This window comes from Schistocerca serialis, unplaced genomic scaffold (genome assembly GCF_023864345.2).
Source record: "Schistocerca serialis cubense isolate TAMUIC-IGC-003099 unplaced genomic scaffold, iqSchSeri2.2 HiC_scaffold_1362, whole genome shotgun sequence".
Taxonomy (NCBI): domain Eukaryota; kingdom Metazoa; phylum Arthropoda; class Insecta; order Orthoptera; family Acrididae; genus Schistocerca; species Schistocerca serialis.
In genome coordinates, this window is record NW_026047583.1 from 31,933,439 (window position 1) to 31,946,886 (window position 13,448).

Sequence of the window (13,448 nt, forward strand, 5' to 3'; positions counted from 1 at the left end):
CTGTATTCTGATGTATATATCGAAACCAAATACTGTCTGGTGGCACTGAGCATATGCGCTAACCCCCATTAAATACAGAGGTATTGATCCACACAGTGATCAAAGTTTCCTCTACAGACCAGTGTAAAATTTCGTCACCTGTACTGTAGGAGGGCTGTATCCCACAGACTATCAGTCGCAAGAGAGGGTCCCTGTTTTGTTGTCTGATACATTGTTTTTTCTGCTGTAACATATCCAAGCACTGTATTACTACAGCTTTGAACACAGCCATACATTTTGTCTTTCTTCCACCACAACTTCAAAGTCTGTGTCAGGTTCTAAACTGACATTAACATGTTTCGATCCATTAGATCTCACAAAGAACTGGACATCGCACAGTATAAATCACGTTGTTGCTGCTCCCACAACACACATGCTGGATGGTTGAAATAAAAAACAGTCACAGCATAAGAAAACTGGAAGAGTTTTCTGTCAATGTGGAACATTTCCAAACAGTTGTCCAAAGGTGACTGATGACCTCTGCATTTAAACCAATCTTTCACAGTGACAGGGAGGCAGATGACTCGGTGTTTCGGTCGGCTGATTCCTCATATTGCAAAAAAAAAAAAAAAAAAAAAGAAAGAAAAAATGGTTCAAATGGCTCTGAGCACTATGGGACTTAACATCTATTGCCACCAGTCCCCTAGAACTTTGAACTACTTAAACCTAAGTAACCTAAGGACATCACACAACACCCAGTCATCACGAGGCAGAGAAAATCCCTGACCCCGCCGGGAATCGAACCCGGGAACCCGGGCGCGGAAAGCGAGAACGCTACCGCACGACCGCGAGCTGCGGACCCTCATATTGCAGTCACGTACACAATCACTGTTTTGATGCTGGCCATCCTCAGAAGGTGTTGGTCCCACCAAAACTGCTTTTCCATCTCAAACAAGCGATGTCACTCAATCATATAGGGTAATCAACAGCATACCAGTGGGTGGATGGGGTGGAAAAGACACCGTCGATGTACTGCAATGAGCATCACAGTTGATAGTGCGATCAATTTTAACAATTTTCGAGTTTTTCAACACCGGCCACTGAAAAACTACTCAGTTTCTGTATCATCGCTAAACCACCCCTCCACTACTTTGCGAGCAAACTAGATTGCGAATGTCGGCATATGACTGTGCAGTACGTCCATTCATTGTTGATTCCCAAACTTATATATATATACCAAAGTATACCAGACAACGATCTACGCATTTCTAGCACATCCATCATAGTGTCCATCTTTCCCTATGTGGGTGGGAGCCACAGAGTCTTCTCACATTCTTAGGACAGTCGTCGATTTATTTTGCAGCTGACCAGAAGTAGACCACTACATTCCATGTCTCGTGAAAGAGCAGAACGAGCCAAGTCTGTATGTTGTCCCGCACCATTCTTCCTCACGGCATCCATCCAAATGCACAAGATCACTCCCGATGCGTGTATGTCAAGGGGGTTAGCATCCCTTATCGGTGTGTAGCAGATATGAAAGTGTTGTGATGATATAACAGACAGTTATGAAGAAGAAACATGTCGTTTATGCGTGATGGATCTCCAGACGGATCTAGTTTGAAGCATTTTAAGTAAATCTACTGCGCTGTCAATTCAGAAGTATTGTTCTGCGGTCAGTACCAAGAAGATATTGGTAAGAGAGAACATAAACACATGCTTTCCTACGGCTACAGGGTTCTGCTCTTATAACATGTTATAACGCTAGAGCGGTGCTGCTTCCGACCCATTAATCGCGTGAAATGCAGTGCTGTTAATAATCCAATGTAAGAAATATATTCCCAGCGCATGACATGCATTCTCCACGGAAGTTTCACTGCGATAAACTATGGCGACAAACTGTAAAGTGCACACCAAAGAAAACATCGAATCTTTGTAACACAAACACTACATACGTTTCCAGAGGTGCATGACTAGCCCTCTCCCGATGATCCACTTGCATGCATTTAGGATAGGACGAACATGAAAGGTATAGTAACAGTCGTTTCGTACATGTGAAACTGAAGACTCGGTTACGTCCAAGATGTGGCAGAGAAACAGGCTACTTTACATACATCTTCTTCCGTCTAGACGAGGCCACTAAAACAGGTTTTCCACCGACAGACGCGTTTCATCACACATGAATTGAAAGTAATCTGATGACTGTGGTTTTGAGAGGTTAGCTGTTAACGATCGCAGGTAGATAATGCTCTAAGTCGCACACAGAAAACACTATTGTATACCAGTCGATCGCAGGTTATACCACAAAACTCATGCATCCCGAGAGAACAACGAAAAAAATTTATTAAATGTGTGATAAAGTACCACTAGCAACATCTCCCTGTCTTCTTCTCAACCGATCACTGCATCTACTTCCTATCGTCCTTCAACGCACATCCATGTACGTTTGGAGGCAGATGGCTCTCTTTTCCAAGAAAGCGTCGAAGACAGCAATCGACTTGCATGTATCACTATTACCTCAATAGACAACAGCATTTCTTACATTGGATTATTAACAGCATTGCATTTCACGCGATTAACGGGTCGGAAGGAGCACCGCTCTAGCGTTATAACATGTTTTAAGAGCAGAGCCCTGTAACCGTAGGAAAGCATGTGTGAAACAGCAACTGTTTGTTAGCTGACGTCGCAAGGTTATTATTGGCAGAGAGTGCAGAGAAGCAAATTGTAAATAATGTCTGTTAGCGTCTAAAATACCTAAATAGACCTGTACAGGCTCAAACACGCGATCCATTCTGTAGCTGTATACTGCAGTCACCCCAGCGGGTAATAAAACGCTCTCTAGCTAAGGATACTTTATAAAAGTTTATAAGGCGATCGCCAATAACTTTGGGATCACACCTGGGATTGTGATCCGACATATATAAATTTATTACTCTATCTTTGGTGGCCATCCACGTTAAGCATTCTATTCCAACCGTCTTATCGCTATCGACGAAGAATGACTGTTTCCATGGTTCCCGGTGCTTCCATGTCAACATTTGCTCGTGTTCCTCTTGCTGTCGCATACTCGTTCCTATGTACAAGAATGTCCCTGCTCCAAGCAGAAAACAAGCAAGTTCTCCCTCAATATTCCCGCATTTTGGCCTATTTTCCCTTAATTTATACGTATTTTCCGTCATTTTCCGTAATTTTATCGATTCTATCCATGCGATCATGACATCACTTCTAGCTCCATATTCTAAAATTGATTGCAAACGTAGTCCAGTTGCCAACACCTAGCGCAAATCCGCTTCTTGTGGATCCTCCTCTGAACATCGCTCTGCGAATAAAGCGCGGCAGATCCACCTTCAAACTCTATCCCAAATCTCGTATTATGGATATGTGTCTTCAACAACGCTCTGGATATGTGCGATGGATCCACAATATACCACATCCGTTATAGGGTTTCAAGGTGGATCTGCTGCGCGTTCTATGCAGAGCTATGTTAAGAGGCGGATCTACAATACGTCAAATTTCCAGCCATTTTTCTCGGCTGTAGAACAGTGCTTTGAATTCTGTTTGTGTAAGTGTTCTGATTTTCCTGTCTGTGCTTCGTCACCAGTATGTGCTTAGAGAAGTGAGGAAAATAACGCACCTGACTCCATCAGCAGCAAATATAAAACTAAGCCCACTCACCGTTTCAGGAAAGTGATGAACACCACAACAGCTGCAGGACTCAGAAATTTTTCTCTCTCTCTGGCAGTGCCTTCAAATATGCAGCTAAAACTCGAAAAGAGGCGAGCGTCCAGTTTTTAGAGTTACAGCGATATTTATTTCGACTTCCAAATATCATCGTTTTGGTGTGTAAAAGTAGATATTGCAGCTGATATAGGTTTCGGATAGTACCCGTGGTCTAGGGGTAGCGTCTTTGATTCATAATCAAAGCGTCTTCGGTCCTGGGTTCGATCCGCCTAAATATTGATAAATAATCAGCATTGGTGGCCGAAGACTTCCGGCATAAGAAGTCAGCCTCATTCTGCCAACGGCCTTGTCAAAGAGGGCAGAGGAGCGGATAGAGGTTCGGGGCACTCTCTTGTCCTAGGGGTGGGAAATTGCCCCTGAAGGCGGAAGAATCAGCAATGATCAACGACATGAGAATGCAGAAGGCAATGGAAACCACTGCATTAAAGACACGTAACGTGTATCCACAGGACATGTGGCCTGTAATTGAAGAAGTGTCATGATGATCTCTCCATTGGCAAAAGATTCCGGAATAGTCCCCCATTCGGATCCCCGGGAGGGGACTGCCAAGGGGGAGGTTACCATGAGAAAAAGATTGAATAATCAACGAAAGGGTAACGTTCTACGAGTCGGGGCGTGGAATGTCAGAAGCTTGAACGTGGTAGGGAAACTAGAAAATCTGAAAAGGGAAATGCAAAGGCTCAATCTAGATATAGCAGGGGTCAGTGAAGTGGAAGGAAGACAAGGATTTCTGGTCAGATGAGTATCGGGTAATATCAGCAGCAGCAGAAAATGGTATAACAGGTGTAGGATTCGTTACGAATAGGAAGGTAGGGCAGAGGGTGTGTTACTGTGAACCGTTCAGTGACCGGGTTGTTTTAATCAGAATCGACAGCAGACCAACACCGACAACGATAGTTCAGGTATACATGCCGACGTCGCAAGCTGAAGATGAACAGATAGAGAAAGTGTATGAGGATATTGAAAGGGTAATGCAGTATGTAAAGGGGGACGAAAATCTAATAGTCATGGGCGACTGGAATGCAGTTGTAGGGGAAGGAGTAGAAGAAAAGGTTACAGGAGAATATGGGCTTGGGACAAGGAATGAAAGAGGAGAAAGACTAATTGAGTTCTGTAACAAGTTTCAGCTAGTAATAGCGAATAACCTGTTCAAGAATCACAAGAGGAGGAGGTATACTTGGAAAAGGCCGGGAGATACGGGCAGATTTCAATTAGATTACATCATGGTCAGACAGAGATTCCGAAATCAGACACTGGATTGTAAGGCGTACCCAGGAGCAGATATAGACTCAGATCACAATATAGTAGTGATGACGAGTAGGCTGAAGTTCAAGACATTAGTCAGGAAGAATCAATACGCAAAGAAGTTGGATACGGAAGTACTAAGGAATTACGAGATACGTTTGAAGTTCTCTAACGCTATGGATACAGCAATAAGGAAAAGCGCAGTAGGCAGTACAGTTGAAGAGGAATGGACATCTCTAAAAAGGGCCATCACAGAAGTTGGGAAGGAAAACATAGGTACAAAGAAGGTAGCTACGAAGAAACCATGGGTAACAGAAGAAATACTTCAGTTGATTGATAAAAGCAGGAAGTACAAACATGTTCCGCAAGAATCAGGAATACAGAAATACAAGACGCTGAGGAATGAAATAAATAGGAAGTGCAGGGAAGCTAAGACGAAATGGCTACAGGAAAAATGTGAAGACATCAGAAAAGATATGATTGTCGGAAGGACAGACTCAGCATACAGGAAAGTCAAAACAACCTTTGGTGACGTTAAAAGCAACGGTGGTAACATTAAGAGTGCAACGGGAATTCCACTGTTAAATGCAGAGGAGAGAGCAGATAGGTGGAAAGAATACATTCAAAGCCTCTATGAGGGTGAAGATTTGTCTGATGTGATAGAAGAAGAAACAGGAGTCGATTTAGAAGAGATAGGGGATCCAGTATTAGAATCGGAATTTAAAAGAGCTTTGGAGGACTTACGGTCAAATAAGGCAGAAGGGATAGATAACATTCCATCAGAATTTCTAAAATCATTGGGGGAAGTGGCAACAAAACGACTATTCACGTTGGTGTGTAGAATATATGAGTCTGGCGACATACCATCTGACTTTCGGAAAAGCATCATCCACACAATTCCGAAGACGGCAAGAGCTGACAAGTGCCAGAATTATCGCACAATCAGCTTAACAGCTCATGCATTGAAGCTGCTTACAAGAATAATATACAGAAGAATGGAAAAGAAAATTGAGAATGCACTAGGTGACGATCAGTTTGGCTTTAGGAAAAGTAAAGGGACGAGAGAGGCAATTCTGACGTTACGGCTAATAATGGAAGCAAGGCTAAAGAAAAATCAAGACACTTTCAAAGGATTTGTCGACCTGGAAAAAGCGTTCGACAATATAAAATGGTGCAAGCTGTTCGAGATTCTGAAAAAAGTGGGGGTAAGCTATAGGGAGAGACGGGTCATATACAATATGTACAACAACCAAGAGGGAATAATAAGAGTGGACGATCAAGAACGAAGTGCTCGTATTAAGAAGGGTGTAAGACAAGGCTGTAGCCTTTCGCCCCTACTCTTCAATCTGTATATCGAGGAAGCAATGATGGAAATAAAAGAAAGGTTCAGGAGTGGAATTAAAATACAAGGTGAAAGGATATCAATGATACGATTCGCTGATGACATTTCTATCTTGAGTGAAAGTGAAGAAGAATTAAATGATCTGCTGAATGGAATGAACGGTCTAATGAGTACACAGTATGGTTTGAGAGTAAGTCAGAGAAAGACGAAGGTTATGAGAAGTAGTAGAAATGAGAACAGCGAGAAACTTAACATCAGGATTGATAGTCACGAAGTCAATGATGTTAAGGAATTCTGCTACCTAGGCAGTAAAATAACCAATGACGGACGGAGCAAGGAGGACATCAAAAGCAGACTCGCTATGGCAAAAAAGGCATTTCTGGCCAAGAGAAGTCTACTAATATCAAATACCGGCCTTAATTTGAGGAAGAAATTTCTGAGGATGTACGTCTGGAGTACAGCATTGTATGGTAGTGAACATGGACTGTGGGAAAACCGGAACAGAAGAGAATCGAAGCATTTGAGATGTGGTGCTATAGACGGATGTTGAAAATTAGGTGGACTGATAAGGTAAGGAATGAGGAGGTTCTACGCAGAATCGGAGAGGAAAGGAGTATGTGGAAAACACTGATAAGGAGAAGGGACAGGATGATAGGACATCTGCTAAGACATGAGGGAATTTCCATGGTACTAGAGGGAGCTGTAGAGGGCAAAAACTGTAGAGGAAGACAGAGATTGGAATACGTCAAGCAAATAATTGAGGACGTAGGTTGCAAGTACTACTCTGAGATGAAGAGGTTAGCACAGGAAAGGAATTCGTGGCGGGTCGCATCAAACCAGTCAGTAGACTGATGACCAAAAAAAAATAGGTTTCGGGATCTGTTTCCCACAAAAGCGTGTGAAGTGTCTCAGGGAGGTTTCACAAGGGAGCAGCGATCTTTTTTTAGAGTCCATGTTCGAGTGTAGCGGTATACATCGAAAAATTGAGGCAAACTACTGTGCAGTGATCTTTTTTTGAAGGTATATTTAGAGACATATTCAGTTGGATTTATTAACTCCTGATGCAGTCCAGTTAGTTCCTCTGATATCTTCAAGTTATGTATAAGACAGTATTCTGCGACTCCAGATGTAATAACTCCTGAAGCAGTTCATGTTCAAAAATAAGGGGTATCTGTGCTCTGGGGACGAGAAGGAGAAAGGCTGTGAGTATTTCCAACGCGACGTGAAGTGCTTAGCATGTGCCCTGTGGCTACCGTGTGGCCGTGCCATAAGCCGGCCTGGAGACAAAAATGTTCAAATGTGTGTGAATTTCTAAGAGACCAAACTGCTGAGGTCATCGGTCCCTAGACTTACCAGACACATCCATGCCCGAGGGAGGACTCCAACCTCCGGCAGGAGGGGCCGTGGCCCGGTGACCCTTTCGGGGGTGGTGGTGGGTGGGGGGGAGGGGGGGCAGGAAGCCCGGTGCGTGTCCTGTCTTGGAGCAGAGTGTGTACTCTGGAGTGCACGTGTTGGCTCTTGCACTTTGGAAGACTGACTGACTGGACTTTTATCGAATGATCTATGGTTACAGCACATACATTTATGAACATGAGTTGCAAAGCATAACTTAGCCCCATTTTCATTATTTCATGAAGCGTATTCATCTTCAACAAATATCATTACTATCAACACAGTTCTCAGATGCTTCTCCAGCACAGACATCTCAACAACTAAACACAATAAACAATTACGTCGATCCTCCCAGTCCAACAGCTAGACACAGACTGAGTCCTTTTCCTGCCGTTTTTCCCCAGACCGCCATCTTGGATTACGTCATGGGAGAAGGAAGGAGAGGGCCGATACCGCCTTCTGGTGGTGGTGTTGTGAACTAGGCCAGTTGGACTCCAGACCTCATGGTGAACGCACCGAAGGGAGCTATTTTCTATGACTTCTCAAATTGTTTAAATAAACAATGCGTATTTATGTCCATCCTACCCAGCAGCCTAACACTGACTGAGTCCTTTTCCCGCCAAATTCCAGGTGGGGGAGGGGAGGGGAGGGGCAGAAGAGTGCAGAAGTGGGGTTAGGTTACTGGAGACCTATTGCCCTGTCAAAATTTGAGCTTCCCTACATGACGTCACTGCGACTTTGCCTCATTTAGGGCCGCCATTTTGGATCGACTGTCTTGAATAAATTTGGAAACAATGCAAAGTGGGGCCACATGCAGTTTGCTCTACTACGCTCGTCTCTCCTTCGAATTACCTGTGACTACCACTGCCTGAACATTTTCTTGTCTAACCTTTGCCGTTTCCTCTCGAGTACTGCCACTCATTTAATTGACATTATTCCCAAATTGCATGTTATTCGAAATGTTACCGTCATTTTCGTCACCTTTTGGGCTTGATTGCTCTCTGGAATAAATTGCCTCTTCCTCTAGTGACTGATCAGAACCCACAGTCTCATGCAGGTCCGTAATACTGTCAAATTCAACACTATTCTGAAGTAATTGGGGGTGCGCCCTGCTCCCCGTTAAGATTTAACTTTTAACTAATTGTCTGACACATAAATCAGCATATCAATCTCACAGTTTTAAAGAAAGAGGAATGAGCTTATCCCAGTCTACATTAACAATCCTCAATCTAATATTTCCCCTCCAAAATTTCAGTATGGATTTACAATGCAGGCCACTCTCTTATGAACTACCTTTTCAATTGTAAACAAAGTTAAGTGGATAACACGAAATTACATCCCTCGACACAGATCCTAAAATGATGAATTTGGATAAATATGAATTCTATTGACGCTAAACGATTGGAATAATTTATTTGCATATGATTTACTATAATTGGAAGTATTTCCCTCAACAGTGGTTAATTGCATGTAGCTTGATCTAGTGAATATGGTTTCTCGGATCGCTAGACAATAATTCAAGCAAATAGTATTAATGAGTTTTATTACGAAAAGTACGTGGCAGAACTTATCTTTGAGACGTACATAGTTATGTCGGAAGCAAAGAGCGACAGACAAAATAAGCAAGTATCTTCAGTATAGATAATGCTTCATAGGACAAGCGAAATGACTAGTCTTGAAGCTATTGTAGAACTGGACCGTGGCTGGTCAGGCGCGGCTATTATGTTTTCTTCGCATAGAGGCCGCTGTGTTGTCGTGATGGAGAGGGGTCGGTCACCGTGCAATTGGCTGACGTGTTCTTCACGTCCCTCTCTGCCGTATCGTTCTGGACTGGTGTGAAAATCGTGATAATTCTGTTTCCAAGCTCACGCGTAAGTTTATGTGGATAGTAGTTCTACTCACTCGTCTACAAAATTACTAGTTGTCCACTCGTGAAGTTACACTCGGGTAAAGTACAACGACAATTCCACTGTACATAACCGTGCAAATTCTTGATTGAAACCGTGGCTATAGTAAGTTGACTATCTCTAACTCCACACATTCATACGCGTGTGATGAACTTTAGACAAGCCATCGTCTTGGACTCCACAAGGGGGAAATCGGATTGAACTACTCTGCCGTTGCTGCGAATTATGCTCACTACGAGTCTGGCAGTGATGCACCATGCTGTACGCTGCACATGTGCTGGCCCTTCAAGAACACGGGGTCGTCAGCACCCTTTCGCAATGCAACCGTGATGCAACGCCGAGTCGAACCGTCGTCTATATCTACCGTGCACGGATTCTATCCGTACACCCCCGTGACCAGAGCACAAAACACTGCGGACATGTCAGCATCAAAGCCTCGAACCCCTAGTACCTTCTCCCGTAGCGATCACTTACGCCCTCTTCTACATCTACACTCCTGGAAATTGAAATAAGAACACCGTGAATTCATTGTCCCAGGAAGGGGAAACTTTATTGACACATTCCTGGGGTCAGATACATCACATGATCACACTGACAGAACCACAGGCACATAGACACAGGCAACAGAGCATGCACAATGTCGGCACTAGTGCAGTGTATATCCACCTTTCGCAGCAATGCAGGCTGCTGTTCTCCCATGGAGACGATCGTAGAGATGCTGGATGTAGTCCTGTGGAACGGCTTGCCATGCCATTTCCACCTGGCGCCTCAGTTGGACCAGCGTTCGTGCTGGACGTGCAGACCGCGTGAAACGACGCTTCATCCAGTCCCAAACATGCTCAATGGGGGACAGATCCGGAGATCTTGCTGGCCAGGGTAGTTGACTTACACCTTCTAGAGCACGTTGGGTGGCACGGGATACATGCGGACGTGCATTGTCCTGTTGGAACAGCAAGTTCCCTTGCCGGTCTAGGAATGCTAGAACGATGGGTTCGATGACGGTTTGGATGTACCGTGCACTATTCAGTGTCCCCTCGACGATTACCAGTGGTGTACGGCCAGTGTAGGAGATCGCTCCCCACACCATGATGCCGGGTGTTGGCCCTGTGTGCCTCGGTCGTATGCAGTCCTGATTGTGGCGCTCACCTGCACGGCGCCAAACACGCATACGACCATCATTGGCACCAAGGCAGAAGCGACTCTCATCGCTGAAGACGACACGTCTCCATTCGTCCCTCCATTCACGCCTGTCGCGACACCACTGGAGGCGGGCTGCACGATGTTGGGGCGTGAGCGGAAGACGGCCTAACGGTGTGCGGGACCGTAGCCCAGCTTCATGGAGACGGTTGCGAATGGTCCTCGCCGATACCCCAGGAGCAACAGTGTCCCTAATTTGCTGGGAAGTGGCGGTGCGGTCCCCTACGGCACTGCGTAGGATCCTACGGTCTTGGCGTGCATCCGTGCGTCGCTGCGGTCCGGTCCCAGGTCGACGGGCACGTGCACCTTCCGCCGACCACTGGCGACAACATCGATGTACTGTGGAGACCTCACGCCCCACGTGTTGAGCAATTCGGCGGTACGTCCACCCGGCCTCCCGCATGCCCACTATACGCCCTCGCTCAAAGTCCGTCAACTGCACATACGGTTCACGTCCACGCTGTCGCGGCATGCTACCAGTGTTAAAGACTGCGATGGAGCTCCGTATGCCACGGCAAACTGGCTGACACTGACGGCGGCGGTGCACAAATGCTGCGCAGCTAGCGCCATTCGACGGCCAACACCGCGGTTCCTGGTGTGTCCGCTGTGCCGTGCGTGTGATCATTGCTTGTACAGCCCTCTCGCAGTGTCCGGAGCAAGTATGGTGGGTCTGACACACCGGTGTCAATGTGTTCTTTTTTCCATTTCCAGGAGTGTACATCTACATGGATACTGTACAAATAACATTCAAGTGACTGGCAGAGGGTTCATCGAACCACCTTTACAGTTCTCTATTATTCCAATCTCGATAACGCGCAGAAAGAACGAACACCTATATCTTTCCGTACGAGCTCTGATTTCCCTTATTTTATCATGGTGGTCGTTCCTCCCTATGAAGGTCGGCGTCAACAAAATAATTTCGCATTCGGAAGAGAAAGCTGGTGATTGTAATTTCGTGAGAAGATTCCTCCTTGATGTCCATCCCAAATCCTGCATCATTTCACAGGACTGATATTTTCTGAATCCGTGCTGCTTGTTAGTAGGTCGTTCTCTTCGAGATAATTCATAATGTTCAAATATGATCTATGTTACAAAGTCCTACTGCAAATCGATGTGGTAATATATGTCTGTAGTTCAGCGGATTACTCTTATTTCGTTTCTTGGGTATTGGTGTAACTTGTGCAACTTTCCAGTATTTAGGTACAAAATCTTCGATGAGCGAGCAGTTGTAGCGAGCAGTAATGAAGCTATTGTATCAGCATCCTCTGAAAGAAACCTGACTGGTACACGATTTGCACCGGAGGTGTCGCCTTTATTAAGTTATTTAAGTGGCTGCACTGCACTGAGGATATCTGCCTCTGAGTTACTCATGTTGGCAGTTGTCCTAGATTCTAATTCTGCAATATTAACTCCATCTTCTCTGGTGAATCTTCTTTTCTTCTTTTTCTTATGCCTTTGTCCCGCAGTTTTCGCAGGGTCGGCATGGTTACGATCGGGTTTGGCATGATTAATTGAAGGGGTGGCCAGATGCCCTTCCTGTCACCATCCCATACCCCCTGGGATGGAATCAGTGTACCCCATCTGTATGCATCTAGTGTAAACCGTGAAATAGCGCGAACGTGCTTCAAATGTCTGCGAGTCGTGTAACTGAGGCGGGAAGTGGGGACCAGCCCGGTATTCACCTAGGGGGATGTGGGAAACCGCCTAAAACCACATCCAGGCTGGCCAGCACACCGGCCCTCGTCGTTAATCCGCCGGGCGGATTCGAAACGGGGCTGGCGCGCCTACCCAAGTCCAGGAAGCAGCGCATTAGCGCTCTCGGCTAACCTGGCGGATCTGTCTTATCCAGTGAATGAGTTTCGGAAAACCGAGTTTAGTAACTCATCTTTAGTGGGACTGTCATCAGTGACATCACCACTGTTATCACATACTAAAGGTATTGATTGCGTTTTGCTGTTGGTGTAATTTACATATGATCAGAATCTCTTTGGGCTTCTGCTCTATTTCGAGACTGAATTTCGTTATCGAAACTATTTAAAGCATCTCTTTACTGGAGAAAATATCCTTACAACCTGAACTTAGGATTTCGTTGCTTCAATCAACTTTCTGTTCCTAATACTATATGTGCAATGTGTGTGTGTGTGTGTGTGTGTGTGTGTGTGTGTGTGTGTGTGTGTGTGTGTTGTGGTTCAGTCCAAGGACTGACTTGATGCAGCTCTCCTATACAAGTTATTCTATACAAGTATCTTCGTTTCGAAACAACTACTGCAACTTAACGTCCTTCTGAATCTGCTTACGGTATCCACCTCTTAGTCTCCCTCTACGATTTTTACCCCCCACACTTACCTCCAGCCCTAAACTGGAGATCCCCTGATGTCTCAGAATGTGTCTTATTAACTGATCCCTTCATTAAGTTCAGTTATACAATATAACCTTGAATAAGCGATACAAATTCTGGTATCTTTCCTTGGATGCTCCTGCACTGTAATATCATATTAACTTTTCTATATCCGATCTGTGAGCACGAACATTCTCTGAGTACATTGTGGCTGATGTATCTTCGATTTTGGCAGGCAATTCGTCTCTGTTCCCTACTGGGGTAAGGGGTTTCTCTAACCTGAAAAAGCCCCATATGTAAACCACACGTG